General features: G+C 34.2%; 1 long non-coding RNA gene across 4 annotated transcripts in view; it reads left to right on the plus strand.

Annotated features, from left to right (window-relative positions):
- Positions 1–20608: 20608 nt before the first annotated feature.
- LOC141495787 (uncharacterized) overlaps positions 20609–21495 on the plus strand; it is a 235569-nt gene continuing 234682 nt past the window's right edge. For 3 of the 4 annotated variants that reach the window (XR_012470851.1, XR_012470850.1, XR_012470849.1), the window contains exon 1: positions 20609–20655. This is a non-coding gene — a long non-coding RNA (uncharacterized LOC141495787). The remainder of the gene's footprint in view (positions 20656–21495) is intronic. The other variant, XR_012470852.1, reaches the window with a different exon arrangement.

The raw sequence follows: 21495 nt of genomic DNA on the forward strand, positions 1-21495 counted from the left end.
AGGGGAATGTGAAAATTATAGACTTTACTTTTGATGCTATAAAAATTGTTTGATGTCATATTTTCATTTGATGCTTAGATATTGTTTGATATTCAATTTATAATTATAGGACTCCCAATATGGAGTTACTTAGGCTAAGTAGTCCTAATGTTCAAGAACAAAATAGGCAGCTATACTTTTATAATGTTAATTCTGTGTCAGGATGAGAAGTATTGCAGTTTTTTGATGGATGACCTCTTGACCTATTGCAAGGCCCTTGGATCCTTCTCCTTTTCTGGCTTAGTTAACATTAGACCTCACACCACTAAAGAAGTTCCCCTTTGCCAAGCTTCACTCAAGTCTCTCATCTATAAGAGACTCCTCCAGAACTTTCTACTACATCTGGAATTGAATAAAAATGTTCCTTCCTACATCTGGCACCGATTACCTGTTTTCAACCAAAATCATTCTTAGGGTTTGCAATTTTGCCATCTGAACCCCAATTTTAAGTTTATTTCTCTCCAGGACATTTCTCTCACTCTGAGACAGGTGTGAATTTCTTGCATGAGGGAATAAACCCTGGGTTGTTTATATTCCCATATAATGTGTATATGCTATATTTATTTGCCTGCTTTCTGGCTTGCCTAATAGTAAAAGCTCATGACTACTGAGTACCAAATGTCTACAAATCCTGAACTTTAAACTGAATGAATATGAAAGGTCAAATAAAGCAAAGAGGGAGGGAGAATACCCTTGGGGCAGGGAAGAAGGGAAGGAGATATAAAACAAACATCAGGATCTAGAGAACTATATTTGGAGAGTATAAAAGTCATCAGAAGAGAACTCAGTGAGTGAAAGTTGTAAAAAAAAGGACTAGAAGTTGGAGCTAAGAGGATGATGCAGACTAACTCTTGTTTCTAGTCCTGTGTGTCAGAAACCATAAGTGGTGATACATACAATACTGGAGAAGCTGTCAGGGATGCAGAGCTTCAGCAAGATGTCATTTTTTTCTGAGTTGAAAAGAATATAGAAAGATATGAATGGAAATTTGATGATAGAAGAGCAATTCAAGAGAAATGCCAGAGTAATATGAAAATGAGAGAACTAGATGAAATACTGAGTAGAGATATGGCTTTAGAATCAGGAGGAAATAAGTTCAAATTTTGTCTCTAACATTTACTAGCTGTTTGACATTGCACACATCATTTAATTTATCTAAGCTTTAATTTCCTCAGTTGCAATATGAGAGATCTAAACCTCAAGATCTTCATATGAATATTTGAGTTTCCTATTAAATAAAGTTCTTAAGAGACCAGAAAGGGGAATATACAAAGCCAATTGAAAGAATGATTATAAAATGTGCATTGGTGTTAGTATTCAGTAGGCCTGAGTTTGAATCCAAGATCTCTGTGACCCTAGGCACTTTATTCTATATTCTCATTTATAAAATAGGGATGATAATGATTGATTGATTGATTATCTATTTCAGGGGGAGTAGCAGAAGAAAGGTGAAACTTAAAAGGTAATAGATGTGGACATGTAAACTATAGCAATATGAGGGATGTAAAGGTTAGCAAGAAAATGAGGGCACAGCATATTAAGAATCTGAGTATTCTAAATTTAAAAGTGTTAAGAACAATAAATATAAAATAATAAATCCATATTATTTCCAAATAAAATTCAGAATTTAACAGAAAAGAAAAATCTGCTTATAGAGTAGACTTAAGAATATGGATTATTGTGTTTTTTCATATGATGTTTCAGAATCCATTATATCACTAAATGAAAATTATCATGAGTCACATATTTTACATTTTAAATGATCCACAGTCAGAGCAAGGAAAGTTAATTTTGATAGGCAGACTTCAAGGAGCTTGCTATTATTTACAAATTATAATCAATTATTCTGTTTAAATAAATGATTGAAATCCATGCTTTCTCATTACAGCTATTACATATCAGTTGCTTATTGAACAAATTACCATTTAAACTCTTATGTTTGGTGGGTTATCAATTAACTGTGCTATGGTTGTAGGATTACAAAATATAAACACATAGAAATTACTTCAGAATTTCTTCTTCAGAAACAGAGAAGAGTGAGGTAGAAGATAAATGTAACATATCCAAAAATCCTCTGTGCCCCTGCTTCTTCATATGTAAAATGTGAAAAATAATCGTATTTATTTTAAAGAATTGTTGCAAGGATTAAATAAAATGATATGCAAAATGCTTTGCAAACTTTAAACACTACATAAATGCTAGCTACTATGATTTCATTATTAGCATTATTATTTTTATTCCTTAAAAACCTATCTATATTTACTATATTATACATTGAAATTATTATCATAATAATTATTTTGTCTTTATGAACCAATTGAAAGCATCTTGAGACCTCAAGGATCTCTATAGATCTCCAGAGCATACTTTGAGAACCACTGATCAAATATATGAATTGTGATGACTGGGATGGAATTAATAGAAAAGTTATCAGAGCTGATTGAGGTGATTGATAACCTGGAATTCCAGAGAGATTGAGATGCCATCAATGTGGGGAAGAAGATGGTGATCCAGGTGCCAAATTCATTGAAACAGAAAAGAGAATTACTGAGGGAAGCAGTAGATAACTGTAATTAGGATCTGAATAAGGTTATTTACTCAGAGAGAGTTCATGTCAATGAATAAGAAGGTTCTGAATAATGGAAGTAGCAGGTAAAAGCCTAAAAAAGGAGTGGGGAATCTTTTTCATGCCAATGGAAATTTGAATATTTATAACATCATTCATCAGTCATGCAAAATTGTCAACTAGAAAATTAACCTGCTATATTTGATCAAACATTTAATTAATTCACCCTTAAAAAGCCTCTAGATTTATTGAATTTCCAGCCCCACCTGTGGTTGCCATAACAGCACTAAACCAAATGATTTTGTGTGATTTATGACCTGTGGAGGTTCCCTTCTAAAGTAACAACGAGGAGTAAAGCATATGGTCTTTCATTCTCATATATACATATATATGTATATGTATATATATATATATATACACATATATATATATATGTATATATATATATATTGAGGTCAAGGGGTGGGGTATGAGAGAACACACAAAGTCCTGGAAAAGGTAATGACCTGGATATTCCATGATCTCTAATGGGGAGCCCAATTATCCTAAGTAGAGTAATATCATAGAAGTATGAGAGAAAAAGACTAAAATGGAAGGAAATTTGTCAATAAGTATAAAATGGAAAAGGAGGACAGTTCCCCTCAATTGCAACACAACAGTACCTCCTCATAAACCATACCAAAGAGAAGTCACTGGTGTATCTGAAAGAATTTAACCCTAAATCTGCCCCCTTCAGATCATGGTACTGCAGTTCATGATAGTGAATCAAGAAATCTTCACACTATTTGACAATGGAAAATTTCCCATCTGATTGTATGATGAGATCTATACTGGAAAAACTAGGTAAGAACAAATTTTTTCAAAAACCTACCACCTCCCTGTTCTTTGAAGTAGAAATTATTAGCATCCAGTCCTGATATGACAAGGTATATAAAGAGCTTAGGGGAACTACTAACAAAAGACTTGGTCATAAAAGTTTTGATTAATTTATTAGTTCTACACACCAACTAATAAATGGCAAATATTCTAGACTAACTTTTGGATAGATTTAAAAATTGTCAAGGGAATATTAGCTAGAACATAAGAGTTGAAGTGTGACAAGGAATGTCAAAGGACCTAGGTTTCAATACTTCTTCTGACCCTCACTAATTATATGAGCATGGTCAAGTCAACCTCTCTGTTTTCAAATTTCCCCATTCGCAAAATGAGTTTGATTAGGTGAAGTCTCTACCAGTTCTAGTCAGGGATAGATATATATATTTAAATACTTGAACAAAGACACAGATATTGATATATATATAGATAAACATATACAAATCCACATGATGTTGATCATCATCATATACATGTATACATAAATATATTCATAAAGGTATACTTTTTTAAAATTTAGAATACATTTGGAACTGTATAGGTATAATTCAGTTGAACATTCATTTTGATTCTTCTGTTAGCAAAGAACAGGGTTAAGTGCTTGATGGAGAAAATTTTGAATGAAATACATTCCTTGCCTCCTGAGGCATCAAAAATAGAAGACCCACAAGACCCGACATTCCCAGGTCTGAAACTGCAAAATTTCAAGATTGGCAAGGTGTTCTAAATTTTCAGTTTAACTAGTCCATCAACAAAGAGTAGGTAAACCTTGTCACAGAATTTCAAGTCAAATTATATTTTCATAGTTGTGAAAAATGTCCATTTCTTTATGATAATGATGGTGTTTGTCCTTTATTTTTGAAGAAAACCATGACATCTGAAAGGTGATTTTGTGATATATATGTATGTGAATTGGATTTGAGTGAGGAATGACTGGTCCGAAGCCATCTGAATCTAGTGGTCAGATATGGATCAGGATGACTAGAGATGGCCCTGGAGATGGCAACCCAGATTAGGTGACCTGCCCAATGTCACATAGCTAGTAAGTGTCAAGTGTCTAAAGTCAAATTTGAACTTAGGTCCTCCTGACTTCAGGGTTGGTGTTCTACTCACTATACCACCTAGCTGCCCCATTCCTTTATATTTGTCATTTAAATCTTCCCAGAGATTTAATATAATTTAACAAACCCAGCAAATTAAAGACTTATATGAGAAATGGTACTGTCCTATGTGTTCTAAACACAAAGTTAGAAAAGAACATAGTTCTTGCCCTCAAGAAGTCTATAATCTGTATATATAAATAGGAATAGTTTTAATGCAAGTTATGATATAATAAAAGCATGGGACAGATCAGATGATGAGGGATGAGAGTTTGGAGGGCTCACTTCCATTTGAGGAGATTAGAAAAAATCAAGGAAGATGTGAAAGCAAGAGAAGGAAACTATACCAGACAGTAAAGATATTACATAAATGCAAGTTCTTGAGAGGGCAAGTTCTCAAAGAAATATCTAGTGAATGCTTTGAAAAGTAGATGACAATCTATTTTAAAAAATAGGCAGTGGATTCATATTTAACAAGCATTTATTAATGTGCTATATTTAGACCACTATAAATGTGAGCATATACACATATATATATACATATGTATTCATACATATATATATATATATTCATATATTTGTGTATATCTTTTATTTAATTCCTTGAAAGAAATCTGACTTTCCACAGACAGGTAACAATTCCACAATTACAAATTTCATCCTCTCCACATTTCATTTCAACTTGAAAGATGATAACCCTTCCAAGTTCTTATTAGAAAAATATATCATTTACTGGTCAGCTTTATAATGACAATCCTCTTGGAAATTAGCTAAACCAGTACTCTTTCAGTAGACATCACTAGTATCATAGAATCACATTCAAATCTTCTCCAGCTTTATAGGTTCCACTTAGGAGTACTTCATGTCAACAGTTGGCATAACCTTCATGGACCTAGGGTCACAGTCATACCTTGGGGATGCAGAAAAATATTTCAATGCAAAATATATATATATATATATGTATACATATACATATATGTATATATACACATATACATATATATATATATAATAAATATAAATTCCAATTAAGTATTAACTAATTCTTATAACTTTGAGAAATAGTAAATTTATTTATTGCAAATAAAGAAACTGTTGCAATAGTTTAATTTAAGAGCAAGAGCTCTTAGTCTGGATTCCATGAACCTGTTTTGTGGTTTACTTGTTTTTCTGGGAAAAAAAATAACTTTTCAACATAATTGGTTTCCTCTGTAACAAAATATAATTAATTTTATGCATTTAAAATTGTTATGAGGAAAATATACACCAGCTTTACCAGTTTGTCAAAAAAACACTTAATCACAAAAAAATCAAGAACTGGTTTAATAACTTATTCCAAGTACAAACCAAAAATCTATATTAACTGAGATTAGCAATCTCAGTGACAATCTACCTAACCACTTCTATTCTTTTTTTTTTAGGTTTTTGCAAGGCAAATGGGATTAAGTGGCTTGACCAAGGCCACACAGCTAGGTAATTATTAAGTGTCTGAGACCGGATTTGAACCCAGGTATTCCCAACTCCAGGGCTCAGTGCTCTGTCCACTGCGCCACCTAGCTGCCCTTTCCACTTCTATTCTTTAGACTAGGATGACATTTTTTAAAGATTTCTGAAAGTTAATTGTATCTGTACTAAATGGATCAACAGATCCATAAATCAACTTCATCATAAACTGTAATTCTTTGGAAGGATTTGTGATAAGACACTGAACACTTGGTTGAGTCTTTATAAATGTACATTTGAAACTTTGCGCTAACTTTGAGTTGACCATATAATCCATCTGTCTAACTCTTGATAAGGAAAGGGTAATAAAGACAATTCCATTCAAATGTGCAGTAAAAGTGTTGATATTAAGTAGAATTCAATAACCTCAGATTGGCTCATGACCTATTTTGTAGTCTGGAATCCAAAGTAAGAACTCAATTTGAAAAACACACACACATCACATGGGACAGTGATTCCCTCATATGTTACAACAAAATAGACTATTCTTAAAATGTCTATTTGTTTATCTGGGAGATGGAGAAAAGATTAAGTTGAACTCCTTGAATAAAATGGTCCTCCATAGGATTTGGAGGCACATTGCATATGTATCTGTGGTATGGTATTTCCTATGCCATACAGACCCAAACTATTCAGTTGTAAATGAGGCCTGAATGGCACTTCATGAACCATGTGCTCATCTCCCATCAAACCCTGAATTTTATTTGAGCACTCACAACATTTTTCTTTTTAATCTGGATCTATTCCATGCTGGCAGACAACCAATTTCAGTCTGCTGAGAATGCTAATAAAGCACATGGAAGAGTTGACTTTTTCAATGGCTTTACCTGCCAACACCTTGGGTTGGCTTCCAATTGGAGGGAAGCCTGTGGCCTTAACATTTGGCTTTGTAATGAGAGAGAATGTTTTTCTCCTATAAACACTCCAATTCATCATTATAGCCTCTGTGTCAAGGCAAGCTTTTTTCTGTCCAAGCCATTATTAAGAAAATCACTGCACCTGGTTACCCAGTCTCCCTCACTCCTAAACTACAGTAGAAGTTTTGGTTTCCTCATCTTTTCAAGTAAAAGGAAGAGAGTATTCTGGTGTCAAGCTAAGGTGACAGCTGTGTCACACAATACAATAAACCCATAAATAAAGAAGAATTTTATTTGCTTTCATCTTTTTTGTGTGTGTATATGATGGCTTTTCTCCTTGGTAAATAGTCAGAATGTTTGAATTAACTTCCAAAACCGATTTTATTGTTTCTCTCAAGGCCTAAGAAAATGCATTCTTCCATATTTGCTCCATTTTGTGTCCTACATCCTCTTATTCTTTCTAGAGTACCTCCCAAGTGTTTCCCCCTGATCCCCAGAAGTCCATTAGTCTAAATAAGAATAAATTGCTTCCTCCTTTATTCATAGAGCCGTCTATTAAATGTATTTTGAATAGCTATCACTTCTGTGGGGAGAAAACATTATGAGGACTCCATATGGGTTTTACAGTAGAAGGGAGAAAGGGCTGGAATAAATTTTCATTTGGGCAGCTCCTTTGGCTCAACCTTAATTTTTAAAAAATATCTGAGTATGGAAGACAAATGATTAATGGAATTTCTGTTCCTCCATTTCAACTCCTGATTCACTGCTTTCTTGAAAGGAAATGAATTGAAATAGAAGCACTTCAGGATTAAGGCAAAAGGTTTGAATCCCCACTCTATTGTTTGCTTTCTTGTCAGACCTAGGACATTTGTATGATTCTCATTTTCTTTATCTTTGATGTAAACGTCATAATGCTTACATTATTTGACTTGTGGTGTTGTTGTGTAGAAAGTATTTTGAAAACAAAGTAGCAAAGAAATGCAAAAGTACTGTTGTTTCCTCAAATAAGGACATAGAATTAGATAAAAGGTACAGTTTGGTCATGTAGTTTGTCTCAAACAAATGGTAAAATCTCTAAACCTCAATCAATCCTTGACTCCCTGGACTCCTTCTGGACCTTACCTATTTCATTATGCCAAGAATCTCCTTCTCTGAGTAGCTGTTGGTACCTGATCCTCCTTTTGAAAAAGGTTCTTGATCAATCAACCATGCTTAGTTCAAACTTCACTCAGTCAATGACTTCCCAGATTCTAGGTAACTGGAGTCATCAACATCATTTAACCTCCCTTTTATGTGTAGTCTTCCCAGATTAAAATGTAAGCTCCTCCAGGGCAGAGACTGCCTTTTTTTTAACATTTGTTTTCCTAACACTTAGCAAAATAGTTGACACATAGTAAGCCTTTAAATTATTTGTTTACCTATCTTTCTGTCTTTTTCTCTATCTATGTAGCTATCTACTTAGCTACCTTTGGAATTAAACATTTACTATTTTTTTGTAAATATGTGAGGTAAGAACATTTGACATCCATTGACCTCCAAGAATTCGAGCAGTCTTAACATGCACTTAACAAATGTTAATATTTTGAAGCATTTAGATACTAGCAGATAGAGCCCAAGCAATATGAATATCATCCATCAAGACTGTTCCATTAGGACTGATTTCTATCTTTGGAAAAAAAGAAGCTCTGGTATCTATATTTTCACATAATTGTAGACTTCATTTATGGCACATTTATGAAAGTACTTTCTTTTGTATTGCTTTCTTTTCAAATGACTTTGGTCAAAGTAATTTGAATTGTTTCAAAAGGGACATTTTCCTAATTAATGATTCTATGGAAGTAGGAGTAAAATAAATATAATGCTAACATTTGGTTGACAAATCAAAAGGGGTTATATTTCACTAGATATGACACCTTAGGCATAAATATTTTTTTAAAAATACATATGATGACATTTACAATACCATTCTCTCTCAGTTATCAGTCAGCTAACTGTGTAAGGACATTAACTCTTCTATTTGTTACAAACAGTGCTCCAGAGAGAGATTTCCTTTTCCAGTCAGTAATTTCTGTATTGAGTAAAATATTAAGTTAAACATTACTGAATAAAACAGTTGCAACTTTTCTCAAATCTCTTAATGAAAGAGTGAGATATTAATGAGCCATTTGAAAGCATATGGAATTTATGGGACATTTCCAGTACTAAGGGACTATAAAAATGCCATCTATAAGTTGATGATATAATGTTTATCTATGACCCTAAAGATGAAGTCATTATATCTATCTGATAAAGGCTAGGGTCTTTTTAGACTTTAGACCACAATTAGCCCTGCTCACTAGAAGCCAAGATGGAGAGACTAGAAGTTTCCAGATTTATTTTCTCAATATACATAACACTACTTCTGGTCTAGTCAGGTGTTTTAATTATCCTCTCTTTTTCAAAACTCTTTAGGTTTAGCTTAAGAATCAGTTGCCCCAAGATTGGAGGCAAAATTCCATCTTTGAAGATCAGTGATAGGGGTATTGCCTCATTTTCTAAGAGAAGCATCAGTTTTGAACTGAGAAAGTCCAAACTTATTAATTACAAAAGTCGACTTTATCAATCCAATAGTACATATTCTTGGCTTTGGAGATAGAAAAGTGAAAAATAATTCTTCATCTTTCATCACAAATTTTTCTATCACATGGGGAGGGGGTAACAGTTCTGCCTGTTGCTTTATCACCGTCACCATTTGCTGACCAAATATCAACATCAAGAAGATATTCGCAGAAGTCTTGGGAGTACCATAATCTTCCAGACCATCACCAGATGTACTTAAACTCTAGATATCTCAGCCTTCATGCAAGGAATTCCAATGGATAATAAGACAACTATCTCCACCAACTATCACCCAATTGCTACTCTCAGGGCAGGCAAAATAGCCTAGCTGAAGCAGTAGAGCATCCTGAGGGAGATGTGAGTGCAGCATTTGGAAGGCAAGTCAAAGCACCAATATTACCTTGACTATCATCTCTTCTCACATTTTGATGATATTGAAGTAAGACCCAGAACTTAAGAACCATGGGAATAGTAATACTCTTCAAACCACCACACATGCTTTCAGCCCAGATTCCCACAGTCATCATTGAGGGGAGAAAACATAATGGAGGAAAGACCCACCTTTCTCATCATCACCTGATGGAATTGTTGATCAACTACTGCCAATAGGCAGTTAAGTCCAAGAACACACAGAGTTGCATCTATACCACAGATCAACTTTCATTCTTCCATCCTAGCTCTTAAAAGTCACTATCTTTGAGAGGATAAGGGCCACTAACTACCAACTGACTGACACCCAAAGAACAAACAAGCCAGACTAGTTGAAGCAGTCAAGGATCCCTAAGGGAGAAATGAGAGGTAGGTAATTATTAAGTGTCTGAGACCAGATTTGAACCCAGGTACTCCTGACTCCAAGGCCAGTGCTTTATCCACTATGCCACCTAGCCGCCCCGAGATGTACAGTTTCATAAATTTCCTCTGATATCAAGCTTGGTTGTGAAAATTTTGTGGAGTAAAGTTTTGTACGGTCTTGTGTTTTTTTTTTTTTTCAGCTTACATGGTTAAATTTATCTTGTATATTATTTTCCTGGTTTTGTTTACTTCACTTTATAGTAATTCAAATAAGTCTTCCTACCCTTCTCTAATTTTTCAAAATCATCATTTCTTGCAATTGAGTAATATTACATTATATTCATGAACCAGCTTGGTTAACTATTCCTCATCTGGTTGGTATCAACTTGGTAATCACAAAAAATGATGTTATTATTAATAAATGTATTTTGGTTTATATGGTACCTTTATTTCTTTCTTGACCCCTTTGAGGTTTATACTCATCAGAAGAATCTTTAAATCAAAGGGTGTAGACATAAATGATTTAGGTTTATTTTTAAGAACTTTTAAGAACAACAGAATAATCATTGTTCCACTGTGATAAGCACCCAGTTTGTGTTTTCCTCCACAATTCTGCTTCCTTAATGTCATTTTAATTTTCCTCGTTACATAGAGAGAATAATTCTAGTAGGTGTTAAATTCTCCTTCTCATATCTTAAAAATTTGTCATACAGTCCTATCTTAAATAAGAAATAAATATGGGTTCTCAAAGATTATGCCCACAGAGGGCAAGCACTGGTCAGTTCTACCATGTTGGAAAACATTTAAATATGAAAGGTTATGCATCTCTTTTCAGAAGATCAACCAGTAATGTTTGCAAAGTTATACCACTAGAGAACTGACCACTAGAGTTGAATGCTTCCACTTTTAGCAGTTCATCAAAATACTTCACTAAAGGGTAGAGGTATTTTAAACATCTTTGGTGGAATGTGAAGGTAGAAGTTTTTTTTTTTATATATACATTTAGGATCTACAAATTACTAAAGTTGTTGCTCAGTGAGTGATCCCATAATTTTAGATTTCCTATTGAATTCCCTTAAAATTCAGAGAAATCCTGTATTTTAATCATCTGAAAACTGGTAATGCTCCATTTTACAGTCAACTGGATCAACCCAAACCCCTGATAGACTGGATATAAAATTTATCCTCTGTAGATTTCTATAATCCTTACATCCAAATTAAAGTTAAAATAATCACAGTTTCTACATGTTAGAAGGAACCTCAAAAGTCATTTAATCCTGCTTTATATGCAGTGTGCTGATAAATGTTTAACAATCAGATTTCATGTGGGGGATATTCCCACAACATATTTATTTTTAATATATATTATTAATATTTTTCTCCAAAACATCCTTAATCTTAGACAATCAGTGAAACATTATATCAAGCTGTGATTTATACTTTTTTTTTTCATTTCTAAGGTGATCACATCAAATCAACTCTGACAGGAGCATATCACTGGTGCAATCTAAATAAAAAATGTCTTCCTTAGCATAAATTTTGGATCAGTTCTAACTCAAATCAGTCTAATGATTCATGCTCAGAGTTGGGATGTAATGAGAAAACTGGCAAAATATAAAATTCAACAACTCTACTTCTAAAGGGAAGGGAAGAGAAAGAAAAAAAAATCTGGGAATAGGCATTTATTTAACACCTATGTACCAAACAATTTTGTTGAGTGCTTTACAAATCCTATTTTATTTCATCCTTAGTAATGTTAAAAAGGATATGATTCTTAAAATTATATGCTGGCTCAGATAAAATGTCTTTACCCTTCATTTCTTCAGCACTTCTTATAATCAGCAGTGCTAAGTAAGAAAGATGACTCAGGAAGTAATGAGAATCTTGGAGCAGGAAAGTCCTCTTGGTTCACTTAAAGGACCAATCCACACTGCATAAAATAGAAAACACTCCTATGTGACATACTGAAAAGTAATTATCTATCTTGTACTTAAATCAACATTAAGACATTTGGGACACTCTGTAATTACAAAGTTAATGGCAATATATTTAATCCAGGAATTAATTTTTATTTTTTTCCAATCATGTCAATAACTATTTCCAATAACCGTTGCTCCCCCACTGTCAATCCACTGATGCCAGTTTGTACTCCTTAATCTTCTTGTGCTTTCTAAGAACTCACTTCTTTGGGGCTGCTACTATCCACTGCTATAACTATGCAGAGTCTTCACATTCAGGTTAATGAACCCAAGTACCTTAGTCTTTGTATTTATTCTCTTTGTCTTTCAATATCAAAGACTGAATGAAGCTCAGGTATATGAACTTCATGTAAGACACAGTCAAATGTTTTCCTAAAATTTTTTTTGAAATATGTCTACAGTGACATGAAGCAAAGATAGTGGAGTGAAGGCAGGAAATTTTGGCAGCTCTCCCCAGACCACTCCTAATGATTGGTCTCAGGCTGTGGAGGAGCTTAAAAAATATTTTGAAAATCAAGAAAAGGAGTCAGAGGAAAAATTGGGAAGAGAAATGAGAATGATGTAGGAAATTCATGAAAACCAAGACAGCAGCATGGTGAAGGAGATACATAAAGTACTGAAGCAACTAAAATCTTAAAACCAGTTTAGGTCATATGGAAAAAACAGTCCATAAAGTCAATGGGGAGAAGAAAGCCTTCAAAAGTAGAACTGCTCAGATGGAAAAGGAGATTAAAAAACTCTCTGAAGAAAATAATTCCTTCAAATATGGAATGGAACTCAGGGAAGCTGATGACTTTGTGAGAAATCAAGAAACAATAAATAAAACCAAAAGAATGAAAAACTAGAAGAAAATGTGACTATCTCATTGGAAAAACAGCTGACTTGGGAAAAAACAGATCCAGAAGATATAATTTAAAAATTATTGGGCTACCTGAAAGTCATGACTAGGAAAAGGGCCTAAACTTCATTTTTTTCAAGTAATTCTCCAGGAAAATTGCCCTGATATTTGAGAATCAGAGTGAAAAATAGAAATTGAGGGTATCCACTGACACCTCCTGAAAGAGATTAAAAAAAAGCTCCCAGGAATATTATAGCCAAATTCCAGAACTTCCAGGTCAAGGAGAAAATATTACAAGCAGCCAAAAAGAAACAATTCGAGTATAATAAAGCTACAGTCAGGATTACCCAGAATTTAACAGCTTCTACATTAAGGACTCATAGGGTTTGGAATATGATATTCTGGAAAGCAAAAGATCTTGGATTATAATCAAGGATCACCTACCCAGAAAAACTGAACATACTCTTTTAGGGGAAAAGATGGACATTCAATTAAATAGGGGACTTTCAAATTTTCCTATTGCAAGAACAGAACTGAACAGCGAGTGTAGTCTTCAAGTACAGGACTCAGATGAAGCATAAAGAGTCTGGATGGGAACGGCAAATTATGGGGCAAATAATGATGTTTAATTGCTTGTAATCCTTCATGGGAAGATGATACTGATAACTTATGAACCTTCTCATTTATTAGGGCAATTAGAAGAAACATATATAGACATGGTACAGGAGAGAGTTATAGCCAATGTCCTTTCCCTTCTCTTTCTAACATAGAATTAATAGCATATATTTCTAGAGCACTTTGAAGTTAGTTAAGGAACTTATCTTCATTTATCTTATAAAGATGGAGTTAATGGGCAAGAAAGGAATGTACTGGGAAAAAGGGAAAGTTAGAACAATCTAAGTTATTTCACATAAAAGAGGAAAGAAAAAGCTTTTGCAGTGGAGTAGAAGGGGGGAAAGGTGAGGGGGATGAGTGAGTCTTCACTCTCATTGGAAGTTATTCAAAGAGGAAAAGATACACACACACACAATCTTACTCTAGAGAAAAATAGGAGAGGAAAGGTATGGGAGAAAGGGGACAGGGAGGGGAGGGGGATGTAGGTGATAAAAGTAAAGGAAGATCATGGGAGAGGTTAGTTAGAAACCACACACTTTTGAGGAAAGACAGGATAAAAGTAGAGAGAGAACAGAATAAATGGGGATGGAGAGGAATAAGATGGAGGGAAATATAGCTAGCAATAGCAACTGGTGGGGAAATATTGAAACAATTTCTCTGATGATTTATGATAAAGAATATTATCCATCCCAAAGACAGATCTGATGGTATCTGAATACAGACTAAAACACACTTTTTATTTCTCTTACTTCATTTTTCTAGAGGTTTCTCTTTCTTTGTGAGTGTGGAAGGGATTGTGTTTACTTTTACAAGACTACTGAAGCAATATGAAAAAATAAATAAAAAAATAATATTTAAAAAAGAAATATATCTACAGATTTTTTTCTGGTCTATTTGTCTAGCAAATCTACAACAACAAGAAGAACAAAGGGAAATGAAATTAATTAGGTAGACAGATTCTTGTAGACACACTGAATACCTGTGGTGACCATTTCCTTTTCTCAAAGTCCACTAATCATCCCTTTAATTAATGTCCTAGTTTTTCACTAGGAATTGAGGCAAGTTCACTGGTCTTTGATTTGAAACTTCCCTATTTTTGAAAACTGTGACATCTGTATTTCTCTAGGCATAGGATGATATGAATCTTAGAAGTTTGCTTTTCCAACTCTCTCTCATTTACAGATGAGAAAACTGGAGCCCAAAGAGGCTACAAATCACCTTTAGGATTGAAGTTCCTTTGTCATTGTATTCTCCTAGAATAAACTAGAAGTCCTTCACAATTTAAATCAAGTCAGCTTCTCCAAGCTCATTCTAGTATCTACTATATGTATTCCATCTCCAGCTAAACTGGCCTATTTGTTGTTTATTTATTCATTTATTTATTTTGGTTTTTGCAAGGTAATGAGTTAAGTGATTTGCCCATGGTCACATCGCTAGGTAATAACTATCTGAGATAAGAGTTGAACTCAGATCCTCCTGAGTTGATGCTCAATCCACTGTAACACCTAGCTGCCCCTGTTGTTTATCTTTTAAGTTTTTTTAAGGCAAATGGAGTTAAGCGGCTTGCCCAAGGCCACACAGCCAGGTAATTATTAAGTTTCTGAGACCAGATTTGAACCCAGGTACTCCTGACTCCAGGGCCAGTGCTTTATCCACTACGCCACCTAGCCACCCCTATTGTTTATCTTTTTAAAAAATATCTTTCTTCTATCTCTTTACCTCCACCTCTTAGAATCTCTAGTTTCCTACAAAATTCAACTGAAATGTGATCTACTCCATGAAACTTTCCAAATTCCTGCAACACCTAATGCTATCCCACCCCAGAATCTAATTTCTATTTATGTTATTTATATTTGTTACTAACCTATCAAGAAACAAACCAATGGGAAGAAAAGTGCAAATTGTCTAAAGAAAGTAGTATGCATGCACAGGGACCTGAGAATAATTTTGAAAATCATATACATAGTTAGAAGAAGCAAGACTAGACAATGGCAGATGAATGCAACAGTATGTTTGATCAAGAGTGGATAAGAGAGTGAAAGCAGAACCACTTGGCTCCTCTTTATTCTACCAAAGACAATAATCTGGCTTTTAAATGATAAAAGAAAAATGGTTAATAGTTCACATGGAGATACACAGTGATATAGAAAGACATCACCCAGCTGCCCTTAATGAGGTCAACACTCATGACCCAGGTAAGCTACTTCTCAACAAACTGAAAATGCTAAAAGAAACTATATATATATATTTGATTGGGGAGCCATTCTCTATGAACTTGAAAGGTTATAGAAAATGAAAACAGTTATCTCAAAACCAAAATGTTATGGCACTATGTAGGGTGAAGTTGGAGAACGTAGATAATGGAGATAGCTGAGGCCATCTTTTTCCTTACTGGCTATTTTCTTGAATTTTGTGTACCTGTATTCCTCTAAAATTTGTTTTTGTTCTTTTTTAGATTTTTTCAAGGCAAATGGGGTTAAGTGGCTTGCCCAAGGTCACACCGCTAGGTAATTGTTAAGTGTCTGAGACCGGATTTGAACCCAGGTACTGCTGACTCCAGGGCCCCTTCCTCTAAAATTTGGAGTGTAAGTTGCAAGGAGTTATTTGTTTTTGATTACTCAGCACCTAGGATAGTACCTAACAAACAGTAGGTTACCTATACAAGGTCCAAATTTCCTACAAATAGTAAAGAGCTGAGCAGGGATATGAATCCAAGTATTTCAAACCCAGCACTCTGCAGAGGCCTTTGCCTTTTTAGCCCTGCAACAACTCTTCTGTCCTTTATATTTGCTAAAAAGGAATGTCTCAGTCCTTTGGCATTTTTACTATGAGCCCCACCCCCTCCCCTTGCCAGGGAGAACTGTTGTGGCAGACAGATTATAGGAAGTACTCAATTCCAGTTGCCACTCCCCCATCTTGAAAGTTGTAGTCAACATCCTTTCCCTTCAATTTCCAACATAGAATTATTAGCATATATTTCTAGAGCACTTTAAAGTTAGTTAAGGAACTTAGCTTCATACCAGCCCTCAGAGATAATCCCATTTCAAAGATGAATGAATATTATTCATTAATTACTTACTATATGCAAAGCACTGTGCTAAGCACTGGTTATATAAAGAGATAAAGTAGTAATCCCCACTTTTAAGGAGCTTGCATTCTTTTTTTTATTAATATTTTATTTTCCAATTGTATATAATAGTAGTTTCTACCTATCATTTTCTGAAAGGTTTTGTTTTACCATTTTTTTCCCTAATCGTGCTTCCATCCCCCCACAGCAGGCAGTCTGATAATCTTTACATTGTTTCCATGCTATACATTGATCAAAATTGAATGTGTTGGGAGAGAAATCAAGTACTTGAGAAGAAAATAAAATATTAGAAATAACAAAATTATGTAGTACATAAAACACTTTAAAAAAACTAAGGTAATAGACTTTGGTCTTTGTTAAACTCCACAGTTCTTTCTCTGGGTACAAATGGCATTCTCCATCGTGGGTACTCTAAAATTGTCCCTGATAATTGCATTGATGGAATGATGAAGTCCATTAAGGTTGATCACCCCCATGTTGCTGTTAGGGTATACAGTGTTCTTCTGGTTCTGCTCATCTCACTCAGCATCAGTTCATGCAAGTCTTTCCAGGCTTCTCTGAATTCCCATCCCTTTTGGTTTCCAATAGAACAATAGTGTTCCATAAAATTCATATATGATAATTTGTTCAGCCATTCCCCAATTGATGGACATTCACTCAATTACCAATTCTTTGCTATCACAAATTAAGGCTGTTATGAATAATTTTGTACAAGTGATGTTTTTTACCTTTTTTGCATGATCTCTTCAAGGTATAGACCCAGTAAGTGGAATTACTGGATCAAAGGGTATGCACATTTTTATTGCCTTCGGGGCATAATTACAGACTGAGGAGCCCACATTCTAATGCGACAAAACATATGGATTGTTTCAGCTGCAAATAAGATAGAAGGGCTTCATTGTCCTTAGGGTGCAGCAGGAAAACATATTGACAATACCTTTTCTTTTGTGTCATTTCCATTGATGCAATTTTATTCATTTCTGATCTTTATATTGCCAAGGAATTTGGTAGTAAGAACTTTCTTTTGTAAGTCCTTAGTAGTTGTTACTACAGCCTCCAAAGAGTAGTTACCAAGCTATATCTCCATAGGGGCTTCTTCCCAGAGTGGCAGTTAATGCACTGTGACAGAACCATTGCTATTGACAAGACGCCTGTGTTCAGCATCCTGGCTTGTATCCATTAGAGTCTAAAAATGTGTGAAAAATTAATTATTTATCTCATATATAATAACTTATTATTGAATCAGGGCCAATGATTTTCTCCTCTTCTATTTCTACATCCAGAAACCAACCAGTATGGGAAATGTCTTTTAAAGATTTACCAAGGCCAAGATCTAATTCAACAGTAAACTAAATTCTAAGTGTGATAAATAAGTGTATTACTGTTTCTTGTGTTTGCTCTAACAGGTTTGGAAAATGTTGATTCTCCTTTTTATCAACACAGGTGATATGGAAAATAACATCTCTTTGACCAAGATTTGAGTGACCTAAGTAATGTACATGTATACCCCAAGATCACCTACCTACCATTATGATAACACCTACTCTTTCAAGGGCAAATAAAATGTAATTACACTGCTATGAGTTTACTGATTTGAGAGATAGCCAAATGACCATTCTCTTATTTATAATGTTTTGACCATATTACTAAAATAATTAAATTATCCAGAGACATTGAGAGAGACATCTCTCAATCACCACAGAGGATTTTCCAATCAAGGAAATAGTGGTGATTTGACTTGCTTAAGACATACAGCCTTCAGTCTCTCTCCCAGGATGTCTTATTGCTTCTGTTAAGTAGGTTTGCTCCTCCTATGGATGGCAGTTGGTTGGGTATTGGTGAAGATGGCTGGTCCCTTTTCCACAAGAGTTGTTTTACCAGATGATCCCTGTGAGGAGCAGGCTAGACACAAAGACCAATAATTTGAGAGCTGCTACCACTCTCAAGACTATACCTAAACAGAGAAAACTAAGACCCAGAGATGAGAATCAACATGCCAAATGATACATTCTGACTTAGTGTCTGACCCTGAACCCAGGTTTATTGACTCACAGTCCAACATTCTTTTCTCTACATCAAGATTTCTCAAGGTGTAATGCTTATATTCCTGTTTCCCTATTCCAGAAGCATCATTTAATATAGAAAATATTTTAACCTAATAGTATAATCTTTTGAATATAAAAAGTCATACTATTTAACATATTTAACTTTTACATACCATTTAGTGTTTATAATATTTGCCTTATAACCCCATGAAGTAAGCAGTTTAATTATATAGTATTATCCCCATGTTACAAATGAGGAAACTAAGATTCAATGAGTTTATAACTAAACCAGAGTCATAAAGATTATGAATGTTTGAGCCAGGATTGGAAAATAAGTATTTTGATTCCAGATCTAGAACTCTTTTTGCTACTCTACACTGCCTGCAGATGAGAAAACTGAGGGTTAAAATGCCTAGAAACCATATGAGCAAGTTGGGAACATAGTTATTTCTAGGTTTTAGATTTGTTTCTTTCCAACTTATTAAAAAAGGCATGCCTTATGCCTTGGTGAATGCATTTGTCCTCAGTCAGAGGGAAAAATGAAATCTTCAGTTGCTATAATTTGGAAAAGGAAGCAATCATGTTTATAAACTTGAAGCCACCCATGCCTTATCTTCATGCCAGCAAGTTTCCTGGCCAGAAATGAATTTCAATTAAAATTGAAATTCCAACCTTCATCCCAAAATGTTACTAATGTCAAAGGAAATATCACTACTCTGGAATGCAATGAGTGTCTCTGTTCACAATACCTGATTTCATCATGTTTAGTCTCTTTATCTTTGCTGCCCTCCTCTGGAACTTTTATATCACCTTGATCTTTTATATAAAGCCCATTTGTTTAATATCATGTCTTCAGCATATAAGGATATATTTTGATCAGTTCTTCACCTTAAGTATATTTTAATTGTATTTTAAATGAAGTATATGGGGGGGGGCAGTAGTGCTGTTACAAATACCTACAGATTATTCTTCTATTTGATCTGAGAACTCCAGGCCTACAACTTGTAGTCTTAGAGTCTTGTCTGAGGCATAGAGTGGTTAAGTATTTTAACTATAGTTACATAATGTCAGACAAGACATGAATCTAGATCACCCCAACCCCAAGTCCAGCATCAACTTTATGTGATGCTACTTAACAGTTTTGTTTTTTGTTTTTTGGGGTTTTTTGGAGGGAGCTCAATGTTTTGCAATCTTTAAAGTAAATAGTTATATTCTCACTGCTGAACACGGCAGAACTCACTAGGAAAGTAATGCTTTCTAGCTTCTCTGGACTCCAAACTGGATTAGCCAATTAGCACGCTGAGCTCCCCATAAATTCTCTGGGCTTGATGAGATCAGAAATGTGTATGCATGGTCTCACAATGGTGTATTCATCCTTTCACAATTTCACAGATTTTTGAATACAACTTTCCTCTGAGATTACTCTTCCCCAAAAGTCAGAGAATTAGATTCACCATTTCAAATTGATCAGTCTCAAAGTGAACTGCTTCTGAAAACTAATTATTTGTTCATTCTAAACTGTTACTTAACTGCAATGGATTTCAAAGGACTAATCATTTTTAGAAGAGTGGAAACTGGATTTTTTTGAATTTATAAGGCAATGTAATTTAAATTTGTGACACATGCAAGTTTTTCCCTAGAAGAAAAAAAAAACAGAAACCCTGGTAATATATTAACAAAACCAAGGTTAACATCTTTAATAGTTAAGCAATTCAGTACAAGAATGAAATGGTTTGCTTCTGGGGATCATCTACAAATTCAAGTGAGTACATAGATTAGAGAAAATTATAATGCAATCTCTCTGGTTTAATGCTAATATGATTTATTTTCAATTGTTCTTTCTAGTCCAGGGGATTGTATCAAATTGCAATCACTAAATAATAATAAAAAAATAGAGCAGCTTCTGCCAATGGATTGTCATTCTCTCTCACTTTCCTCTCTTCATTATACCACAGGAGATTCTAACCAGTAGCCATTTAGATTCATTAGTTTTATCTACTTTAAAAATTACTTCCAATTACAGAAGGTTGGTCTACTTTCTCATTCACAATTTATTATAGTAGCAAAATTTTACTTTGTTTCTGAAATTTAAGAAAAATCTGAAGGTTATTGTTAAAGATAGCATAATAAATAAACCCCATAGGGTGAAGATATTTTTTCAACTTTTTATCTCAATACTGCCACTTCTACCCCAGCAACCTACTCAATAGACCTTTTAGAAATGTTTCTTTTTTGAATAAATGAATTAATATGCATGGATTTTTTGTTTTGATGATAATTATAATAACTAAAATTTGCACAATACTTTAAAGGTTACAAAATACTTTACAAATATTACCTCATTAGATCCTCACATCAAACTTGAGATAGATGTTATTATTATTATCCCTGTTTTACAGATGAAGAAACTCAGGAAAAACCCTTAAATGACTTTCATAAGATCACAATTACCTTCAAGGAACATATAGTCTATGAAGCAGACAACATACACACACACACACACACACACACACACACACACGTGAAAATGTTGACATAATCCCTTCTTACCCTCTGCTATCCTCTGCCACCATAATTCAGAAATCACTTCCCCTCCTTTCAA

The sequence above is a fragment of the Macrotis lagotis genome, chromosome 8 (genome assembly GCF_037893015.1).
Source record: "Macrotis lagotis isolate mMagLag1 chromosome 8, bilby.v1.9.chrom.fasta, whole genome shotgun sequence".
Classification (NCBI taxonomy): domain Eukaryota; kingdom Metazoa; phylum Chordata; class Mammalia; order Peramelemorphia; family Peramelidae; genus Macrotis; species Macrotis lagotis.